At 37.4% G+C, this 23053-nt stretch overlaps 1 long non-coding RNA gene across 1 annotated transcript in view; it reads right to left on the reverse strand.

Moving 5' to 3' along the window:
- Nucleotides 1-1901: 1901 nt before the first annotated feature.
- Nucleotides 1902-23053, reverse strand: part of LOC125107451 (uncharacterized) — a 58752-nt gene continuing 37600 nt past the window's right edge. The window contains exons 2-3 of the long non-coding RNA XR_007129560.1: nucleotides 2251-2393; nucleotides 1902-2103 (exon numbers count right to left, since the gene is read on the reverse strand). This is a non-coding gene — a long non-coding RNA (uncharacterized LOC125107451). The remainder of the gene's footprint in view (nucleotides 2104-2250; nucleotides 2394-23053) is intronic.

Below are 23053 nucleotides of genomic sequence, written 5' to 3' on the forward strand. Positions count from 1 at the left end.
AGACACATAAATGCATACACCTCCCACTTACTCTGCATTAGATTCCTTTTGCTGCTATAACAAATTACCACACACTTAGTAACTTTAAAGAACACATTTGATTATCTTACAGGCAGCTTGAGCAGGGATCAGTACAAGCCCCAGAAAAATCATAAAAACCAAGCAGACCAAGTAAAACAAGATCCTTAAAATTAAGCTGATGAGTACTATAGCCCCAAAGCAGTCCAAGACCTGTGTGCCAAATCTAAACAGAGTGACTGCTTGCTACGATGAAATATTTTAATGGAATGTCTGATATGCACTTGAAACACATCCACCATACCAAGAACCAAGAAAATAACAATTTGAATAAGATAATCACCTGATATGAACACTGGGATGAATCAGATATTCAAATTACCTAGCAAGAATTTTAAAGGAGCCATCTTAAAAATGCTTCAATAATCAATTATAAATTCTGTTGAACCAAATGAAAAAATAGAACATCCCAGCAAAGAAACAGAAGTTTATAAGAAAAGAACCAACTGGAAATTAAACTTAAAGAAAAACTCATTGGATGTGCTCAGTAGAATGGAGATGGAGAATTAGAATCAGCATACCTGAGTAAGTATCAATAGAATTCATCTAATTTGAACCAAAAAAAAAAAAAAAAAAAAAAAAAAAGAACTGGGCTATAGACCTGTGTGACAAAAACAAAGTCATCATTTGTATTATCAGAGTCCCAGAAGGAAAAGAGATGGATTAAAGCTAAAAGACAATTTGAAGAAATAATGGCAGAGAACTTCAAAAATTTGGTGAGAGATACCAAGCTACACACTTAAAAAACTCAGTGAGTTCTCAAAAACAAAACCCAAAGAAATCACACAAACAATCATCAGAATTTCTGAAAACAAGATAAAAAATCTTGAAAGCATCCTGTGAGAAACACATTACCTATACAGAACACTCATTTGGATGTCTAAGTTTTTCTTACCAAAACACAGAGATCACAAAGAACCAGCACAACATTTTTCAAGCGCTGGAAGAAAAGTTCCAACAGTAAACTCTATATCCAGCAAAACTATCTTTCAGGAATAAAGGGGAAATAACATTCTCAGAGAAAGGAAAACTAGGTTGCAGGCCTACCTGTAAAGATGCTCTAAAGAACATTCTTCAAACAGAAAATGATAAAGAAACAAAAAACAAACAAACAAACAAAAAACAAAAAAAACCTCAACTGTTAGAAAATCAGGAGAGAACAAAGGAAGGTCCAGAAATATGGGTACACACAATAGACTACCTTTTTCTTCCTGAGCTTCATAAATAACATTTTCTGATTGAAACAGAAATTATCATCACCTAATATTCAAGGCAATGATTTTTTTTTTAAGTGAAGAAGGTAAAAGGGACTTCTAGAACTGAGGTTTTCCCAGTTTGCTCTGGGTGGTAAAATGTTGATACCCGTAGACTATGTAAGTCATATTTGTATCTTACAGTACCCAGAGCAACTGCTACAAAAACTATACAAAGAGACACACTGAGAAACACCATAACTAAAGGTGAATTTCTCAAAAACATTTAAACCACTGGAAGTCGAGAGAAACAGAGGAATGAGAACAAGAAAAAACAAAGAAGCAATCATAAAATGGCAGACTTAAGCAATAACATCAATAATTACATCAAATGTAAATGGTATATCAATAAAAAAGTTAAAGGAATAAATAAAAATCATGACCTAACTGTATACTGAATAAGAAACTCACTTCAAATTCATTGACACAGGTATAGGTTGGAAGTAAAAGGGTGTAAAAGATATACATGCAAAAAAAAAAAAAATTGAAAAGTGGGCCTAGCTATATTCGCATTAGATAAAGTAGACTTCAGAGAAAAGAAAATATTGGAGACATAAAGGTGTTCTTTGATCCTTTTATTATGTACCTGACAGGGGTGATCCAGCAGGAAAACATACTAATTCTAAATTTGCACACACACCAAATAGCAGAGCCTCAAAAGACATTACCTTCTCCATGCCTTTTATCTTTTGAAGCAAAAACCAAGCGGAGAAAGATGAATCCATAATTATAGTTGCAGACTTCTGCACCCATCTCCCAGAAGCTGATAGAACTGTTAGAAAATCAGCAAAGATAGAGAACATCTGAGCAATACACTCAACCAAAAGGTTCTAACTGAAATATATAGAATGCTCCACCTGGAAGAACACAGTACAGTTTTTGTTTTGTTTTGTTTTTCAGGCATGCAGGGAACACTTACCAAGATAGATCATGTCTTGGGTGGCATGATCCTCAGGTAGAGAAAACTGAAATCATAGGGAGGATGTTTGTTGACCATAATGGAATCAACTAGAAACCAATAGCAGAAAGGTATGGAAATTGAAGAATACACTTCTACACAATCTGTGGGTCAAAGCAAAAGTATTAAAGGAAAATTGAGTGTGTAGAACTGAATAAAAATGAAAAAATAACATCAGAATATAATATGTGTCTAAAGTGGTCCTGAGAGAAATTTGTAGCCCTCAAAAATTACATTAGAAATGAAGAAAGGTCTCAAATCAATAATTTAAGTTCCTACAGTAAAAAAGTAGAAAAAGAGGGGCACCTGGGTGGCTCAGTGGGTTAAGCCGCTGCCTTCGGCTCGGGTCATGATCTCAGGGTCCTGGGATCGGGCCCCGCATGGGGCTCTCTGCTCAGTGGGGAGACTGCTTCTTCCTCTCTCTCTCTGCCTGCCTCTCTGCCTACTTGTGATCTCTTTCTGTCAAATAAATAAATAAAATCTTTAAAAAAAAAAGTAGAAAAAGAGCAAAATAAAGCAAAAGGGAGCAGAAAGAAGTTAGTAAAAGGTAAGAGCATGTGTGAGTGAAGCCGAAAACAGGAAAACAATAGAGAAAAATCAGGGAAACAAAAAGCTAGTTCCTTGGAAAACTCCAAATTGAGAAACTTTTGGCAAGACTGATGAAAATTTTAAAAAGCATTGGGTCTCAATTGGCAGTTTTCTTCTTCTAGTCATACGTGATACAATGGTGCATCTTAAAAATGTAGGCACTCTTAAATTTAATAAAATATTTTTATAAAAAACCAACAAAACAACCTTATTCACATACTTTGGTGTATAGGATATGGGCTCCTTTTTTTTTTTTTTAAGAGTTTCTGTTCATAATAGTACAAAATGTTATGGTTTCCCTCACTGTGTGCCACTTGAACTCTAGAATAGTTTTGTGTGTGCATATGCATGCATGCATGTGGTTTGGATGGGCCAGGCCAGACCAAAGGCGGGGTTACAAAAGATGACCAAAGAAAACATGAACTCACTGCAAACTGAATTATTCCAAATCAGTGTAATTTTGGTCAAACTGCTTAGCTTCAAGACTCATAAGAAAATGTATCTATCTGTTTTGCCAAAGGGAAATTGAGGCTCCAGGAATGACAGGTTGATAGTAAAATGGCCTCCACATTGCACTTGGCCTTCCTGGTCTCTAAGTCCCCAGCCTGACTCAGGCAATGTGTAGCTCCAGCAATAAGGCTCCTACACAGCAATCTTTACACTTAGTTTGACATTCAGTTTAAGAGTTCCGAAGCTGAAGATTTTCCACCAGCCCTGGGAGGTTCCGGGAACAGGACAGAAACCCAATTCTTCCCTGTTCATGGCTCAGGCTCTGTTGACACTGGGTCACAGAGCATTTTATCAGAGTCATTTGTAAACAAGCTACTCAAGAATGATTTCTTTAGGGTCCAGTCCTTGGTATTCTCTTCTGAAAGGAAAACTTGTCTGTTCTCCAGAAAGTGATGGACATATTTGTTTTATCACTGCCAGCTTTGGCACTTAAAATTTTGGAAAACCACCAAGTTTTACTAGGTAAGACATTGTCCAAACCTGGTCTGATCTGCAGCCCAAACTTCTGGTCCCAGATGGGTAATCAGCATTTCTTTTAACTTACGCAAAAGCGGCAATTTAAGGAGGACCAAAAACCAGTTGCCATTTTTACATTTAGCTCTCTCCCTAAAGGTGTACATCTTGGCCAGCCACTGAGGGCCAGCCATTACTAAAAGGGTCTTGCTACTGCTAAGAGGGCAATGATCTTGCTGTTCAGGAAACTGAAAAGAAAATGGACTGTTTCATCAAGTAATTTACCTGTGAAGTATGTTCATCACATGGTTCCTTTTCTATTTAAATCCTGTTATGAAATAAAGTACTGTTTAGTAGAGCTTTATGACAGTATTTTGGTGACTTGCTTGGAGCCAGTGGTGTGCCATGGTTGGCCTGTGCTGGCTTGCACAGGATGCATCTCTTTATAACTCCATTTGGTGAGATCATTTCAGTAGCATGAAATTAATGGGGAATCTACACCAGGAAAATTGTCAAATACTGCAAATCAGGGGGTTTCCTTATAGTTTAGTTTTGTTTCATTGGTAAACCTAGTTGTTGAAAACGTAGCAGCACCCCACTTTTTAGTTCCTTCTGCAGTCTTCCTGTAGCACCTTCCCTCTATCATACTTATCACATACTATACTTGCTGGTTCTTTGTCTATACAACCCACCAGACTAGAGGCTCTGTAGGGCATTCTCAGCCCATCTTGCTCACTACTGGTACATCCATGCCCTGCATCATATCCAGCTACAATGTCCTCACCAGGTATTTTTGAGTGGATAGCTTCTTCTTGTCCCCCTCCTTCCATTTGATATCTGACATGGCCAATAACTAACTGTGGCCCAGAAAAAATATGGTTAAAGACACCTCTGTTCCAGGCAGTGAACACCTCTTCAGAGGCTCCAAGCCAAGCTCTGGGCAGCATCTGTGAATGGAGAGCTCAGTCCCTCCAGGGTGACATTACCCTTTTATCCCCAGCCAGCTTTTAGAAGGGTGGAAGAGGTAAAGCACTTAGAAAACTATGAAGTGTGACTCAAAAGCAAGGCTCTGAAAAACACTTCTCCCACTTATTAATGCCTGAACTTGCCCTAAGAGATAAATTATTTCTTGCCACGATCAGAGAGAGATGTAAAATATAAATGTCCTGTTAGAATGGTGTATCTGTTTTAAATTCTCAATTAAAGTAAAAGAATTCTATAAAATCTTCCCTTAAAAGCAAGCTTTGATATAGGAGCGGGTGAAGGAGCCAAAAGCTAGAGGATGTTGATTGCCTGAAATAAGGGAAGGAAAATGGCATTCGGTTTACAAAGATGGTGGCCATAAATCCCACAACCACCAGCTCTGCCCATACACTTGCCACTTGTCCCATTAAGAGATGAAACGCCCTTGAATCTGGGCTGGTCTTCAGACTTGCTCTAATCAAGAGCATGTAGTTGAAAGGATCCTATGCCAGTTCTTCAAGAGGCCTGGAAGCTTCTACTTTCACACTTGCAGGGGGAGTTGGTATTAAGAGTTTGCTGGTAGACTTTGTCATAGATAAAAATATGAAATTGTTTTGTATCATTTTTAAACATAAGTTTATATGCTATCTTTATTTCTATAACTTTTTACCAGCATATTTTTTTGAAATTTTTATTGATTCATGTAGATTGAGTTTATCACCTTCACTATGACAACTCCATTGTTTAATAGAGCACATTTTAACTGTTTCTCAAGTCACTGTCATTTGTTGCTTGTAATTTTTTCATTTTTACAAAAATCCCGCAGAACATAATTCATATCTACCTATATACATAAGCAGGTGTTTTTCTAGGTGGGCCAAATAGCACATACAACTTTTATAGAAACGGCCGAATTATTCTCCAAAACAGTATCAATTTATTCTCCCACTAGTAGAATAGACAGTACTCATCTCCTTATAATTTGATAACTCCTTAATATTGTCATTTTGATAAATGTTTTCATGATGGAGAAAATATAGTATTTCATTTTAATTAACATAAATTTTATACATATTTAGAAATATTTTTATAACCACTGTTCCATCACTGGAAATTTGCTTGTTTATATCCTTTACCCATTTTTTCCTATTATAATTGTTTTTCTATTAATCTGTATTAACAGTTTCTTATACACATTGTGCTAATGTGAGTTTAAAATGATTTGAACCTAACCTACCAAAACTGAGACAGGAATAGAAAATTTGAACAGATTAATTATCAGCAATGAAATTAAATCAGTGATAAAAAAATAATAATAATAAAAAATAAACCTCCCAGAAACCAAAAGTTCAGGACCAGATGGCTTCACAGGAGATTCTGCCAAACACTTAAAGAGTTAATACTTATTCTTCTCAAACTATTCCAAAAAATACAAGAGGAAGGAAAACTTCCAAATTCAGTCTATGAAGCCAGTATCACCTTGATACCAAAACCAGATAAAGACATCACAATAAAGGAGAACTACAGGCCAATCCCTCTGAAAAACATAGATGCAAAACTCTTCAACAAAATATTGACAAACCAAATCCAACAATTCATTATGAATCGGACATATGATCAAGTAGGATTTATTCCCAGGATGCAAGGATGGTTCAATATTTGCAAAAACATCAACATAATAAACCACATCACCATGAGAAAGGACAAAAATCATATTATCATTTCAATAGATGCAGAAAAAGCATTTGACAAAAGTACAACATCCATTCATGATGAAAATCCTCTGCAAAGTAGGTCTAGAGTGAACATACCTCAGCATGTAAGGCCTTTACATGAAAAACCCACAGCCAACATCCTCCTCAATGGAGAAAAACTTAAGAGCCTTTCCCCTAAGGTCAGGAACAAGAAAAGATTGTCCACTCTCACCACTTTTATTCAACATCATACTGGAAGTCCTAGGTAGAGCAAATCGACAAAAATAAAGAAATAAAAGGCAACCATATTGACAAGGAAGTAGTAAAACTCTCTGTATTTTCAGATGACATGATATTATGTAGAGAAAACCCAAGAAGACCACCAAAAAACTACTAGAACTGATCAATGAATTCAGTAAGGTCACACGATACAAAATGAAGCTACAGAAATCTGTTGCACTTCTATACACTAATAATGAAGCAGAAGAAAGTGAAGTTAAGAAAATTATCCCATTTACAAATGCACCCAAAACAATAAAATATCTAGGAATACATTTAACCAAAAAAGTGAAAGACCTGATTTTGAAAACTACATTTATGAAAAAAATTAAAGACAACAGAAAGAAATGGAAAGACATTCCATGCTCATGAAGAAAAAATATTGTTAAAATATCCATATTACCGGGGTGCCTGGGTGGCTCAGTGGGTTAAAGCCTCTGCCTTCGGCTCGGGTCATGATCTCAGGGTCCTGGGATCAAGCCCCGCATCGGGCTCTCTGCTCAGCAGGGAGCCTGCTCCCTCCGCTCTTTCTCTGCCTGCCTCTCTGCCTACTTGTGATCTCTCTCTCTGTCAAATAAATAAATAAAATCTTAAAAAAAAATCCATATTACCCAAAGCAATCTATAGATTTAGTGCAATCCCTATCAAGATACCAATACAGAACTAGAACAGACAATCCTAAAATTTGTAGGTAACCACAAAAGACCTTAAATAGCCAAAGCAAACTTGAAAGAGAAAAAAAAAACTGGATGTGTCACAATCCCAGACTTCAAGTTTATTACAAAGTGGTAGTAATTAAAACAGTGTGGGACTGGCATAAAAATAAAACCACATAGATCAATGGACTAGAACAGAAAATGCGGAAATAAACCCACAATTATGTGGTCAATTAATCCTTGACAAAGGAGGAATGAATATACAATGGAACAAAGACAGTCTCTTCAATAAATGGTGTTGGGAAAACCGGACAGCCACATGTAAAAGAATGAAACTGGACACTTTCCTACACTATACACAAAAATAAGCTCAAAATGAATTAAAGACCTAAATGTGAGATCTGAAACCATAAAAATCCTTGAAGAGAGCACAGGCAATAATCTGTCTGACATCCGCTATAGCGACATTTTTCTAGATATGTCTGAGGCAAAACAAAAGCAAAAATAAACTATTGGGACTACATCAAAATAGAAAGCTTCTGCACAGCAAAGGAAACAACAAAACTAAAAGGCAACCTATTGAATGGGAAAAGATATATTTGCAAATGATATATCTGATAGAGTTGGTATCCAAAATATATAATGAACTGAATCATTTCAATACCCCAAAAAATAATAATCCAAGTAAAAAAATTGGCAGAAGATATATTAGCCATGTCCCCAGAGAAGGGGACAGCAGATGGGCAGCAGACATATCAAAAGATGTTCAACATCATCCATCAGAGAAATGCAAATCAAAACCACAATGAGATATCATTTCATACCTGTCAGAATGGCTAAGATAAAAAACACAAGAAACAACAAGTGTTGATGAGGATGTAGAGAAAAGGAACCCTCTTGTACTGTTGGTGGGGAAGAAAACTGGGGCAGCCACTCTGGAAAACAGTATGGAGTTTCCTCAAAAAAGCAAAAATAGAACTACTCTACAGTTCAGGATTCACACTACTGGGTATTTACCCAAAGAATACAAAAACACTAGTTCAAAAAGGCCACATGCACTCCTATGTTTATGGCAGCATTATCTACAATTGCCAAACTATGGAAACACCCCAAATGTCCATCAACTGATGAATGGATAAAGAAGAGGTGGTGTTTATATACAATGGAATGTTATTCTGCCATAAAAAAGAATGAAATCTTGCCATTTACAGTAACATGGGTATAGCTAGAGAGTATTATGCTAAGTGAAATAAATGGGAGAAAGACAAATACCATAGGATTTTACTCATATGTGCGATTTGAGAAACAAACAAGCAAAGGGTAAGAGACAAACCAAGAAACAGACTCTTAAATATAGAGAACAAACCGATGGCTACAGAGGGGACATGAGTAGGGGGATGGGTGAAATGGAGGATGGGGAAAAAAAAAGTCCCGCATACAAACATTTCTTAAAGCTCAGAGCAATGAATCTGTATTATGATGTACATTCTAGGATTTTGTTGATTTAAAAATGCTTCAATTCTATCTGTATTTTCTTTGTTGTAACTAAAATAAGTGTTTTGACAATTAAAAGAAATGACCTTTGAACCAAGTCTTCTTATCTCAGATATCTTAGTACAGGTAGTATTTATTCATCTGATTTGATTACAGGGGATAATATATTTATAAAGAAAATATTAATAATGAGAAGATAAGAGGACAGAAAACCATGTAAGCAACACCCTTCTGAAATAAAAGGTTATTTTCTAAATAGTTTGTCTAGAGGTTTTAATAACCATCATGTAAGGAAAATCTCCCACTCCAAATAAAGTTACAATTTAGAAATGTGTGTTTGAACCTGGCACCAGACTTCTCCCTAGCAAGTGGAGAAGCTAGGACGTCAAAAAGGAATAGCCAAAATATTCCGAGGAAAAAAGATCTGGAAACTTTTTCCAACCAAATTAGCATTCAAGTATGAGGGCAAAATGAAGATAATTTTGAACATGCAAACAATCTGGAAATTTTGCTGCCCACATAATTTCTCAAAAATAAATATGAAAATATTACTCAAAAATAAAAATGTAATCCAAGAAAGGGAAAGAGATAGGACACAAGAAATAAAACAATAGAAGAAATGAACAAGTAACCAGGAGAGCATATCATTAAGACAAATAATTTCCTATAGGACAACTAATATGTATTGAAATTGTTGAGTGAAGAGTCCCAAACGTAATTTAAAAGCAATCTGGAACAATCGTTGCAGCAGCTAGGAGATGGAGAGGAAGTGGGAAGGCTGGAGAGGAGCTAATGGATGCCAAGACACTTGTATGGTTTTAAGGGAAGGCCAGAGGGAGAGCACAGCAGCCAGAAGGATATGGATCTGTGGGAAGGAGGAGCCCCCACTTTCACTGAAGTTTCCATTAAGGTCCCAATTCAACTAGCACGAATCCCAATAATTCATCAGGACTCCAGAAACTCTAGAGGGCAAGAGGAGATGCTGTATTATCCTGTCTCTTTTTCCTGACCTCTTTTTTAAAAGTAAGTTGTCCATAAAGTTTATCACCCTGATAATTGATATACCTGAAAGTAGATCAATCTAGATATGATTGAAATTAAATGGGATGATTCGCTGGATGAATGCAGGACAATCAATATGAGTGAACAAGGACTGTCTGGAGAATGGAGCTATACAGTCCTTCTACCTATAAGGTAGTCATTAGTCACACTGCCTACACTGGCTACTGTGCACTGGAGTTGGAGAAAACAGCTGGATCCTTGCTTGGCTGCAAATCACTTAGGGGTTTCATCAGCATTGTTGAAGAACTTTCATTCCAACGTATGTACTTACATGGAAGGGATGATTGGCAAACACCAGGCTCTGTTCTTGAATCAAGCTGTGCTAATGGCTATTCTGGTTGAGAGCCTCCCATTCTGCCATCTTGTTTACTCCTGAGGTAAATCTAACAACGAAGGTGCCCAATTTGAGGTCTATTGCAACCCTTGTTTAAAATGATCTTTTCCTCACATTCAAAACCTGAGAGGCCAAGACCATAAAATGCTCCTCTGAAGGGATTTAAGAGATAATATTACTATCTCAGAGGTGGAGAGCTCTGCAAGCTATCTCCATATCCGTTAGTCACAGCTAAGGAAAACATAAGGAAGCATGTATAGACAAAAAAGACCATCAACCAGTCTTATTAAACCCAACTGGGCTTAAAGCACAGGAAAACAAAGCTGCTAAGAGCTCTAAGGGCCCAGGTGAGCCAGAGTCAGGTTTTCCCACTGACAACCCCTGTCTGCCTCCTGTGAATCTTAAATGACATCCTCACCAGCAAGGTTTTCCTGGATATGGGCTTTCCAGGATGCAGGCTCTGAATGTAGGTTCTGGTACATTCTCTCAGACTTGAAAGTGTTCATTCTGTGTCAGTGTATCCCTCTTTTCTTACGGACTTCAAGGCCTTTAAAAAAAGTTCAGGATAGGGACACCTGGGTGGCTCAGTGGGTTAAAGCCTCTCCTTCAGCTCAGGTCATGATCCAGGGTCTTGGGATTGAGCCCTGCATAGGTAGCCTGCTTCCCTTCCTCTCTCTCTGCCTGCCTCTCTGCCTACTTGTGATCTCTCTCTCTGTCAAATAAATAAAAGCTTTAAAAAAAAGTTCAAGATATAATTAAAATTATCTCAAACATAAACGTGTGTGTGATGAATAGGTGTGCAATTCCCTTTCAATTATTCCTGGGTTCTTCTGGAAAACCTGTATCTGGTCTTGTTGGGCAGGAGTATAAGTACGCATGAACAGGTGTTGAAGATCTGTGAAACTGAGCATCTTCAACAACTGGGATGTTTTTATTTATCATATTTAAGGTTAGCCTCATGCAGTTAGACCTGACGTTCAGCACCAGCTTGTTTTCAACAGTATTTATGGAGGGGTAGGATCTTTGCTGTACTAACACTGAATCATCTCCCAGTGTTCTTCTCTCAGGAGCAAAATTTGGTTTCAATTGTTCCATCTTGAATCACAGCCAAAGCAGTTTAGTTCCTGAAGTTTTGAAAGAACACCACTATAAGGCATGGTGGGCCCTGGAGTATGCCTAAGGCAGGTCATTTCTTAATTAGTGAATTAAGTTAGTCAATAAATTCAAGTGAATATTTCAAGCAACGCTTACTATGTGTTTTTAAATGCTTTAAATGCATTTAAATGCATTTTTTAAAATGCTTTACAAATATTAACTCAACAGTAGTAAAGTCAAAGGCTCTAAAAAAAGAATACAAAGTGTTTCTAATAATGTAAAATCCTTATTTTTAAGGCAGAAATGGAGACAGAGGGAGGGGAGCAAGAGAGGAAACCAGAGGGAATCGAGAAACAAAGACAAGGACTAAAAGTGAAATTGTTTCCAGTGGGAAACTGAGGTAATTGCTGAAGGGAGTTAATGATGAGAGAGACAGTGTGACAAGCTGCTCATTGAAAACGAATCCCCTTCCAGTACTGGTATTTTGGAAAAGCCTTTCATAAGAGCACAACACTGGTGGCAAAAAGAAAATTTAAAAAGGCATGTTTCTACTCTGGCCTGATTCTTCAGATTGTCCCTGCTCTGGAGTCTGCCTTTTCCCTCTTGTTGAGCAATGCCAGGCCAACAACAACAAAGGGGGCGCCTGGGTGGCTCAGTCAGTTAAGCATCTGCCTTTGGCTCAGGTCGTGATCTCAGGGTCTTGGGGTCCAGCCCTGTCTTGGGCTGCCTGCCCAGCGGGGAGTGTGCTTCTCCCTCTCTTTCTCCCCTCCCTTGCTCATGCTCTCAAATAAATAAAATCTTAAAAACAAAACAAAAAAACAGCATGAATTAAGCATTACCCATGTTACTGGCACTCATCCAAAGTATATCATGTATATTTTAGTCCTTGTGTCATAGGCCACAGATAAGCCCACTCATGGCTATCCCTTTCCAGAGGATGAGGAGGTCATCAGGCAACAGATATACTCTGCATAATCAGGAGACAGAGGATGAAAAGTATAAAAATGGTTACTTCTCAGATACCTTTATAGTTCAGCCAGTCACATAGCTTAGGCTAAGAAGTTACACCTGCATGAAATTTGGAAGATTCACATTCTAGGGGATCTAGAAAAATAGAGCACAACTCTATTCCTCTGGGAAACAATGTCTTAAGGGTATCTCTGTGTCAGACATAAAAGAAGTTGGCTCCCTAGACCATCCCTAGCTTTGGTGAGAGGTAAGGAGCAGAAGATCCATTTACTGTCCATATCGTGATGGAGGTCAGGGGTGAGAGGGTCTCTAGAACCAGCAGTTGTGGAGGCAGCTTCCGATTTCCCCAGGTTCTTAGTCACGACAGAGGCACAAGCTCCCTCACTTGGTAGACAAGTTTTTTGGTAACATTTTGGGAGTCCTTCCTAGAAGCTCAGCCTAGAGACTGGTTCTTCACCTTTCAAAGTTTTATAAGCACCTAATTCCCTAACTAAATCTCTCCTAATTCCCCTAACTCCCTAACTAGCTTGAATGGGTTCTGTTATCTACCACTGAACTTTCACTGAGGTACAGGGACTGAAGGGGACTGGTTATCTGGCTTGGTTGGGTGGCAAAGGAGTGAGGATCCGTTTGCCATTTAAGAATGGAATACGGGGTGGAGGCCAACTGGGTGGCTCAGTGGGTTGGGGCCTCTGCCTTCAGCTCAGGTCATGATCTCAGGGTCCTGGGATCGAGCCCTGCATCAGGCTTTCTGCTCAGCAGGGGGCCTGCTTCCCCCTCTCTCTCTGCCTGCCTCTCTGCCTACTTGTGATCTCTCTTTCTGTCAAATGAATAGATAAAATCTTAAAAAAAAGATTCTCTCTCTCCCTTAAAAAAAAAGAATGGAATACTTAGAATTCACAACTAGCAGTGGCAAAAGAGCTACAGAAACTATCATTTACAGCCAGACACGGAAAGTGCCTGTTGAAGAAATTATTTAGGCATGTGGGGGTCTCTTCCATAGCACAGTATGAAATGTGAGTGCTGAGTGTTAAAGTCTTTTAACTACACTTCAGAACTTAAAAAGAAAATTGCAGGCTTAGTGTTGTAAATGTTTAGACAAAGACAGAGAACCAAGGAGTTTCTCAGGTTACTCTAAAAAGAAAAAACAAAAAACCACTTAAGAATGACACAGCTAGCTAGGGAGATAAAACAGATGGATAAAAACAGATATAAATAAAATGGATATATAGATAAAACAGATAAAATAGATAAAAGTCAGATGCAGAGTTTCATCATGTTGGTTGGGGCATTGAGACTTACAATGTATTTTATGTGAAATAGCACCGACGAAGAAGAGTGGAACCATGAGAATTAGGTAACATCTGGGAGGAATAGGAGGATTCTGAATTCCCCAAACTCAACTAATCATCCTTTGAGAGTCACATCAGCCTGCCCGACACTATTCTTGCTTGAAGTGTCCTCAGGTTCCACACATACCATCTTTCATTGCCCTCAGACTTTTGATTATATCCCAGCATTCCCCAGGAGACCAATTAGAAAGTCAAATCCAGGAGGAGAATGTTCATATGCCAAAAAAATTACAAAACTTTGCTAATTAATTTTCCTTATTGCTAATAACATTCCAACCCAAAACTTAGCAGCTTAAAGCAACAACAGTTTTATCTAGCTCGTGAGTCTGGTTGTCAATTTGGGCTGAGAAGGCCTGGGTGGTCCTTGTGGTCTGGGTCGGGATCAATTATTCACATCTGAGTTCACTCACACGTCTGGGATCTTAAGTGGATAGCCGAGAAATGTTCACAGGATCTCGAATTCGCCAACGGGCTAGCTTGGGTTTGTTCACAAGGTAGTAGAATGGTTTCCACTGTGAGAGAAGCTACAAAACCTCTTGAAGCCTAAATTCAGAACCTGAGAAACATCACTTTCTCTACATTCTGTTGGTTAAAGCTAATCAGAAGCCTGCTCATTTTTAAGAAGTGGAAAAGTAGATTCCACTTTTTGGCAGAAGTGGGGCAAATAATTTGTAGCCCTTTTTTCAACCTACCACATTATTTGTAATGACAACAATAAAACTAAGTAGGCCAAATAAATAAATAAATAAATAAGGAAATGGATTCTAATGGTACTTGAGTAAACCAAGTTGGGTGGGGCTGGGGTTATCGTTGTTATATCAGCTGAAAATAAGGATATGGGTGCACTTAGAGATCTGAGGTTTGTTATACTAGTTAGAGCTAGAAGGGATTTTAATTTTTTGCTTGGTTGATTATCTTAAATGTGAATTACTGGCTATACTTTGAGATGTGAAAATGAATAAGTATAACACAGAAGGATAAAATAATTGAAAAGGGATGAAAACCAGCTCAAGAATCACAACCCAGGATCCAGGAATAGCAGTTGCAATTAAAGTGACCATTTGATTAAGCTTCTGATACCCTACTATCATTCTCCAACATCTAGGTCTTCGCAGTCACACAGGTCAGTTAAATGGCATGCAGTATGGCCTCATTTTTACTATTTGTTATGGACAAAGCACTCCAGGAGATTTTACTTGACCCTCCCTACCACAAAGCTAGGTCTGGTAATTATAGGAGAGGCTATGACTTTCTACTGAAGTGATTCAAATTAGGCCTCTGCATTCGAGGTTTAAAATTCTTTGTTATACAGCGGTGTTATTTCCAACTGAGGACAGTTTGGGGAAGGAAAATGGGCACTAGAAATAAATGCATATATAAACATTATCAATAAGTCGGCTTGTTATTTTGGTATCCATGTATAAGACTTCTATTCAAAAACTCTTTAAAAAGAAAATTCTCCCTTAAAAATATACCTTTGTACATTAGAACAAAATTTGAAAGAAACTTATCTTGATTACCTAAACATTAAAAATTAATGCAAGAATTTTGTTGGAAACCAATCATCTCTCCAAGAAAAGCAAGGAAGTTAGAACTGAAAGCTTTTTTAAGATTTCTTTTGAAACACTACAGAACTATCTAGGAGTCTGAGGCTTGAAGACCATGACGTCAGAGAAGTCATCATTGATGTGAACCCAGTAGGTCTACACTTTTTCATTTGCAGCATTTGTTTCAAATTAGCAGCCTGAACTGAGCAGAAAGCATCAGATAAGAGCCTGAGAAAATAAACAGAGCTTTCAGAAGTCTTACTTGCTGGAAAACAAACAAACAAACAAAATAGAAGTCAGGACCCAGAAAAGTAAGAGGAGCCTATTACAAACTTTATGTTTCGAGGTAGGACTCCTACACACCTAAACACAGGAGCAAGGGGAGCCAGAAATAAACAGGTTTCTGCAAATGCTTGTATTCACCTTCAAGTCAGATCTATGCTTAACTGCATTGAGGTAATCTACCCCATTCTGTCTGCCAGAAAAAAATTAAATTCTCCTGGGAGGGAAAAAAAGACCTCACCCCAAATCTTCATGGTTTTTCATATTGTTTAACATTCAATTTAAAAAAAATCAGCAAGCATGTTAGCAAAAAGGAACAACAAAAGGAAAACCCCACAGATGATTTAGATATTATGGTTATCTCATTAGATTTTAGCAAGACGAAGAGTTTCTTCAAATAAGTGAAATCTATTTAAAAAAAAAAAAACCTTAAGGGAACTAGAACTATAAATTAGATAACTAAACTTAAAAACGCAAGAATTGGTTAGTCACAGCCATAGACAAGATTAGTGAACTACAAGATAGATTAATAGAAAAACTACAAAGTGAAGGATAGTGTTGCAGGACAGATTCCACAGGAAGCAGACTCTTAAGATAGAGATGAGAATTCAGGAACTTTGGGCAGGAGAGCTCTTGGGTTAAATGTCTGGAGGAAAGTGAAGGAAGTAGAATTGGGCAGAGGGAAAAATCAGATCCTATTTGGTCAGCCAACCCAACGGGAAGTGCTCAAGCTGGGAGAGCCCTTCAGAATTTCACTAAGGGAGGGTCAACAGGGCCCAGTTTTATGCCTCTGCATTGATCAGTGATTTGATGCAGGCTATTCCCAGGAAGAGGGCATGAACCTCGGGAAGGTGGCTAGCTTCAGCTGAATTGGAAAGGACCAACACTTGAGAGTTGTCAGCACCAACACACCCAGCAGCTGGGAAAATAAGCCTCTCAGTCCTAAGTGGGGAATGTGAGTGATGTAGTACAGCATCTAAAACATAAAGAGAGAAAAAAAATTTTTTTAATTTAAACAAACAGAAATATATATATATATATATAAAATATGTAATATATATGTATTATATAATGGAATATGATGGAAGGACCTACTATACATCATAATTGGAACTCAGGAAAAGAATGGGGCAGAAGCAATATTTGAGAATTTTCTAAAATTGACCAATATATCAAATCACCTAATTTAAAGTCCTCTGAACCCAGGATAAATACAAAGAAAACCACACCTAGGCCCAGCATAATCAAATCACTGAAAACAAAACAAAACAAAACAAAATAAATTTAAAGCAACCAGGGCGCCTGGGTGGCTCAGTGGGTTAAGCCGCTGCCTTCGGCTCAGGTCATGATCTCAGGGTCCTGGGATCGAGTCCCACATCGGGCTCTCTGCTCAGCAAGAAGCCTGCTTCCCTCTCTCTCTCTGCCTTCCTCTCCGTCTACTTGTGATCTCTCTCTGTCAAATAAATAAAATCTTTAAAAAAAAAAAAAATTTTAAAGCAACCAGGTTAAGAGGCATTACCTTTAAGGGAACAACAATAATTCTGAGAGTTGACTTACCAATAAAAATAACAGAATCCAGAAGACAAAGATAAACATTTTTAAAGTATTGATCATAAGTAACTGCCACACAACCTGAAGATAATATTTTTTTTAAAAATTAAAGTAAAATAAAGTTATTTTTAAGAGAAAAACTGAACCCTTTACTAAAAAAACACTAAGAGACTTTTTAAGCAGTAGAAAAATGATCCAAGATGGAAGCATAGAAATGAAGAATGAAGAGTGGGAGGAGTTAATCTAAGTAAACGCTATTTCTACAAAACACTGACAATAATGTCTTAAGGAGTTTAGCATATGTGTAGAATCAGAATACAAGAATAACATAAGGATAGGAAGGGTGAATAAAGTGTTCTCTGGTTCTTGCATTATCCAAAAAGTAGTAACAGTGACAATTCATATTAGTCTGCAATCCATCAAGAATGCATGGTGTAACATCTAGGGCAAGCTGTGTAAGAATAGTATTAGAGTATGTAATTAACAAACTAATCAAACAGAAGAGTAGAATAATAAAATATTTCATTAATCCAAAGATGTTGAAGGTGGAGAAAAACAGAACAGGTGGGTCAAAGAGAACACAAGTAGTAAGATGGTGAGTATAAACTTAAATATATTAGTAGTTATAGTAAACAGAAATAGAACAAATACTTTAAATAAAAAGACAAAAACTGTCAGACCCAATTTTAAAAACCCACAAATACATGCTGGTTATAACAGATATATAAAAACAAAGAATAAGAGTAAAAAGGATGGAAAATTATATCCCATAAAAACACTAACCAAAATATAACCAGTAAGTCTTTTTTTTTTTTAAAGATTTTTTTTATTTGAGAGAGAGTAAAAGAGAGAGAGGGAGAGGGAGAAGCAAACTCCCCACTGAGCAGGGAGTCCAAAGCGGGGCTTAATCCCAGGACCTTGGGATTTCTGGTATCATGATCTGAGCTGAAGGCAGATGCTTAGCTGACTGACCCAGCCAGGGGCCCCCAAATTGGTAACTTTTAACTAGTATCAGGATAGTACTTAAGGCAGGAAGCATTACAAAAGATAAAAAAGGTCATTTATTAATGGGAAAGGGGTTAGTAGACTATAACACATTAAATACTAAATCTGCAGTCATCTAATAATTTAGCTTCAAAACATATACAGCAAAAACTTATAGGACTAAAAGGAAATTTATATAATCCACAAACATAATAGAAGATTTTAACATATATCTCTAAGTAAATGCTATAATAATCAGATTAAAAATCTGTGAGGATATACACAATTTAAACAACATGAGTAGCAAACTTCTTCTAGTTTACATATATAGAACTCTGCACCAACAGTCTCAGAATACACTTCCTTTGCAATTATCTATAGAATAGTTACCCTACTTAGTCATTGGCCTCAAAGAATTTCAAATATTGAAGCCATACAAAGTATGCTGTCAAGATAGAGGAATTAAGCTCAAAATCAGCCACAAAAAAAGAGAAGTTAAAAATCTCCAACTACTTAGAAATTAACTATGGATCAAAGAAGGTATAAAAGCAGAAAATGAAAAATATTTTTAACTAAAGGTTAATAAAAATATGGCATATCAAAATGTATGGGAGCTGTTAAAGCTGTGCTTATAAGAAAATGTATTGTGTGAAATGTAGATATTAGCAAATTATATCTAAAGGAGGCAGAAAAGAGGAATAATAATAAAGAACAAAGATTATTAAAATATAAAGCTGGTACTTTATAGAAATACTCAACAAATCCAAAGGTGGTTGTTTGCAAAGACTAATGAAAAGAATAAACTCCTAAGAAGACTGATCAAGGAAAAGGGGAAAAACTGTAAATACAATATCAGAATTGGGGAAAAAACCATCCTAATGGATCCTACTGATATTAAAATGATAATGAAAAGTTGTAACTTTATGTCTACATATTTGAAATTTTAAATGAACTAGACCAGTTCCTTGAAAAATAGAGCTTCCAAAAACTGGCATTGAAAACTTGAATAATTTTATATGTATTAAAGATGTTTAATCTGTAATTTAAAACCATCCCACAAAGAAAATTCTAGACCCAGATAGATTTACCCGTGAATTCTTCCAAACATTTTAGGAATCAACAATTGATTTTATATAATGTTTTTCAGAGAATAGAAAAAACAGAGTATTTACTAGCTTATATTATGGGGTCATCAAAACCTGGAGATACCCTGTGCTAGACATAAAAAGATAGGGAAATTATGGATCATTATTTCTGAACAATATAGATACAAAAACCTCAAATGAAATACTAAAAAATAAAATTCTGAAACATAAAGAAAAAGAAAATGTACAATGACCAAATTGAGTTTATTCCAAGAATTTGAAGTTGGTTTATCATTCCAGATGCAATCAATGTATCTCACATGCATTAACAGAAAAAAGGAGGAAAAGGTCATGATCAACTTGAGAGATGCAAAAAAGCACTTAATAAAATGCAACACTCTTCTATGATAAACTCCAGCAAATTAGGACTCAAAAGGAAATTCATTTTCTGATAAGGAGTATTATAAAAATTGTATAGTACATGTCATACTTAATGGTAATAATTTTTAAGTGAGAAGATATATTTGAAATATGCATATCTGACAAAGGACTCATATCCAGAATATATAATGACCTCTACAACTATAAGCAAAAGGCAGGTAACTCAAGTTTTTAAAAATGGGCAAAGGATTTGAACAGGTATTTCACAATAGGGAATATTCAAATGGCTAGAACATGTGAAAAGATGGTCTGGTTCATTAGACATCAAGGAAATGCAAATTATTCACAGAATGTTACCAGTAGATATCCACCAGAAAAAAGAGCTAAAGAAGGAGGAAGAGAAGAAAGAGGAGGAGGAAAAGGAGACAGGAAGGAGGAGAAATCAGAAGAAGGATAAGCAGGGGGAAAGGAGGAGTAAGAGAAGGAAGGGAAAGAGGAGAAAAAGAAGGAGAAAGAAGTGGGACAAGAAGAACTGCAGATGTTACTCAGGATAAAGATGCCATCAGCATCTGGAACAGGTACCACAGATAAGCACGTACGTCGCTATTACCGTTTTGTCAAACTGTCTAGCAGCATCTTTTTTTTTTTAAGATTTTATTTATTTATTTGACAGAGAGAGAGAGATCACAAGTAGGCAGAGAGGCAGGCAGAGAGGTAGGGGTAAGCAGGCTCCCTGCTGAGCAGAGAGCCGGATGCGGGGCTCGATCCCAGGACCCTGAGATCATGACCCGAGCCGAAGGCAGTGGCTTAACCCACTGAGCCACCCAGGTGCCCCTAGCAGCATCTTTTAAAGCCAAATCTATGTACACCGTACAATCCAAGAATTCCACCCATAAGACCCAACAGAAAAGCATACAGATATTTGTCAAAAGACTTACACAAGAATATACTTATGCCATTTACAGCACTAGTCACAAAAGCCCCAAACTGAAAACATCACAAATGTCCACCTGCAGAAAAAATTGTGGTACATAAAAATGAGAATAAACAACCTACCACTACATACAAAATCATGGATGAATCACACAAATTTATTTTTTTTTAAGATTTTATTTATTTATTTGACACAGAGAGAGATCACAAGCAGGCAGAGAGGCAGGCAGAGAGAGAGGAGGAAGCAGGCTCCCTGCCGAGCAGAGAGCCTGATGCGGGGCTCGATCCCAGGACCCCGAGATCACGACCCAAGCCGAAGGCAGCGGCCTAACCCACTGAGCCACCCAGGCGCCCCGAATCACACAAATTTAATACCAAGCATAAGAAGCTAGATGCAAAAGAAGTCATAAATAGAATTCAAGGAGCAGGAAAGCTAATCTATGGTGATAGTTGCCAGGATAGTGGTTGTCTTTGGAGGGGTAGGCAGACAGAGGAGGAGGGCTTCTGGGGTCCTGGGAGTGTCCTATTTTTTTTTCATCTGATTGCTGATTCCAGTTTATGAAAATTCAGTGAACTCAACACATTATTATTGCTCTTTTATATATCCATGTTATTCATAAATAAAATTTAAAATTGTGTTTCCTTGTAAAAATATATAAAAATTACTAATTTATACATATTCACAGACTTTAGTGTTTTACATTACCTATCTTCAACATCATGTCTATCTTTTCTAGAATTTATCTTTTTAAATATGGTGTTTCAAGAAATGTAATGGCTACAATTTTCTCAAATTTACATTTTATGGTTACTAGGTTTTAAATTATTGATGCCTTTAAATAAACCTGTTTTGTAGATTTTGTCTACCAGAGAAGATCTCTCTCTATGAAGGTACCTGGAAAGCTCAGCAAATGTGCCTAAACTGGGCATACTCTTAATTCAACAGTTTGGAGCCCAGATATCTTCTCAGAAAATAGCTTTTTGCCTGCCCTCAGGATATAATTCTTTGGTAAATATGTTTACAGGACAATACTTATCAATTAAGTTTATGATTTTGAAAGTTTTGCCAGATACTGAAAAATAATTTGTAAAATATGATTAGTCAATCTCAGATCATTGTAGTTGTCCTGGGTTCAGTCACTGGGGATTGTCCCCTGCCCCTCCTTCTCCTGAGGTGGTGTCTAAGTTGGGGTTCATGTACCATGATGGCATCCGGGGAGACATGTAGTCCTTCGTCACCTGTCCACAGTCATCTGCCCAGTCACAGCCATGGCCATGGTCCCGCTGCTCCTTGCTGGCAGCTTCTAAACAATCACATTCTTAGTGACTTTCTAGATATACCATCCTTTGTTGTCTTTTAATGATATCCCCTGGCAACTGATCTAACAACTTCAGATCTGCCAGTTTGCTCATAGCTATTTTTTGTGCTTTCTTGAGGGTATGGAAAAATTCTGCTCTCCTTCCAACTCCTTGATCTTCTAAAATGGTTTGCAGGAGACTTGAAGGGGCTGCCTGAGACCCCTCGAGCCCTGCTCTCCATGTTTCTGTCTCTAAGCATGAGATGCTGCTGCTGAATGAACACTTCCCAGAGTTCTAGAAAGGAAGCAGAGCACCTGTCCCCTTCACTCAAGGCTTCTCATATTTTGAAGAATTGTTCTAGTATCTACCCACTCCCGCATCTTGGAGGTAACTATAAGGCAGAAAGGCAGGGTGCAGCTCACCTGTTTAGAGATCCTCACCATCATCCTGCTTTCTACTTCTACTCGAGGTTTCCCCCTAACTCCTTCTAAAACTCCATCCCTGCAGGGAGCAGAAGGGCTAATAAACAGACTTGGCAGTTTTGATAGGATAGGACATTTGACACTTAAAAACCAAGGACTTAAGGCATTTATCTTCTGGGTCTGCTGGCCTGATTTCTTCTCTGGACAACAGGAGCCTCTAGTCTAGTCCCAAGAGGGGCAGGTCACAGGATAAACAAATAACTAAATAACAAAAACCACATGGGTGAATATGATCCCCCCCATAGTAGGCAGCCATTCCCTTTACAGTATCTGTTCAGGACAGCAAAGTCTTCTTAGCTCAACACTTGGTATAAACTCCACATGTGCACATGCAAAGCCTGAAATCTTTCTGCCCAACAGTGAGAGCCCTGTTAAAAGGAAAATTTGGCTTTGGGACAAGAATAGCAGATTGCACACAGGAGAGAAAAAAAGAACTGGATGATGAATAGGCCATCAGACAGTAGCAGAATTTTTAAAAAATGATTCCTTAATATGGAATAGTGTTTCAACCAGTGTCCCTAGACTCATGGGGGTCTGTAAGTATATTTTTAATGGCCCACACATTCCCTACAGAAATTCTTTAAGTCTACATATTCTTTTTGATGATAATCTTTAAAAATATTATCAACACATTAGTAATCATCTAGACAACCACTTTACCCTCAAAGAATACTATCATGCAATTTTAGACCCTGCACCTGCATTTGTAGTAGCTGAGAGGAATCACTTTTAGTGACCACATATAAGTTTTAAGGCATTGGAAGCATGTTT

This window comes from Lutra lutra, chromosome 8, assembly GCF_902655055.1.
Source record: "Lutra lutra chromosome 8, mLutLut1.2, whole genome shotgun sequence".
NCBI lineage: Eukaryota > Metazoa > Chordata > Mammalia > Carnivora > Mustelidae > Lutra > Lutra lutra.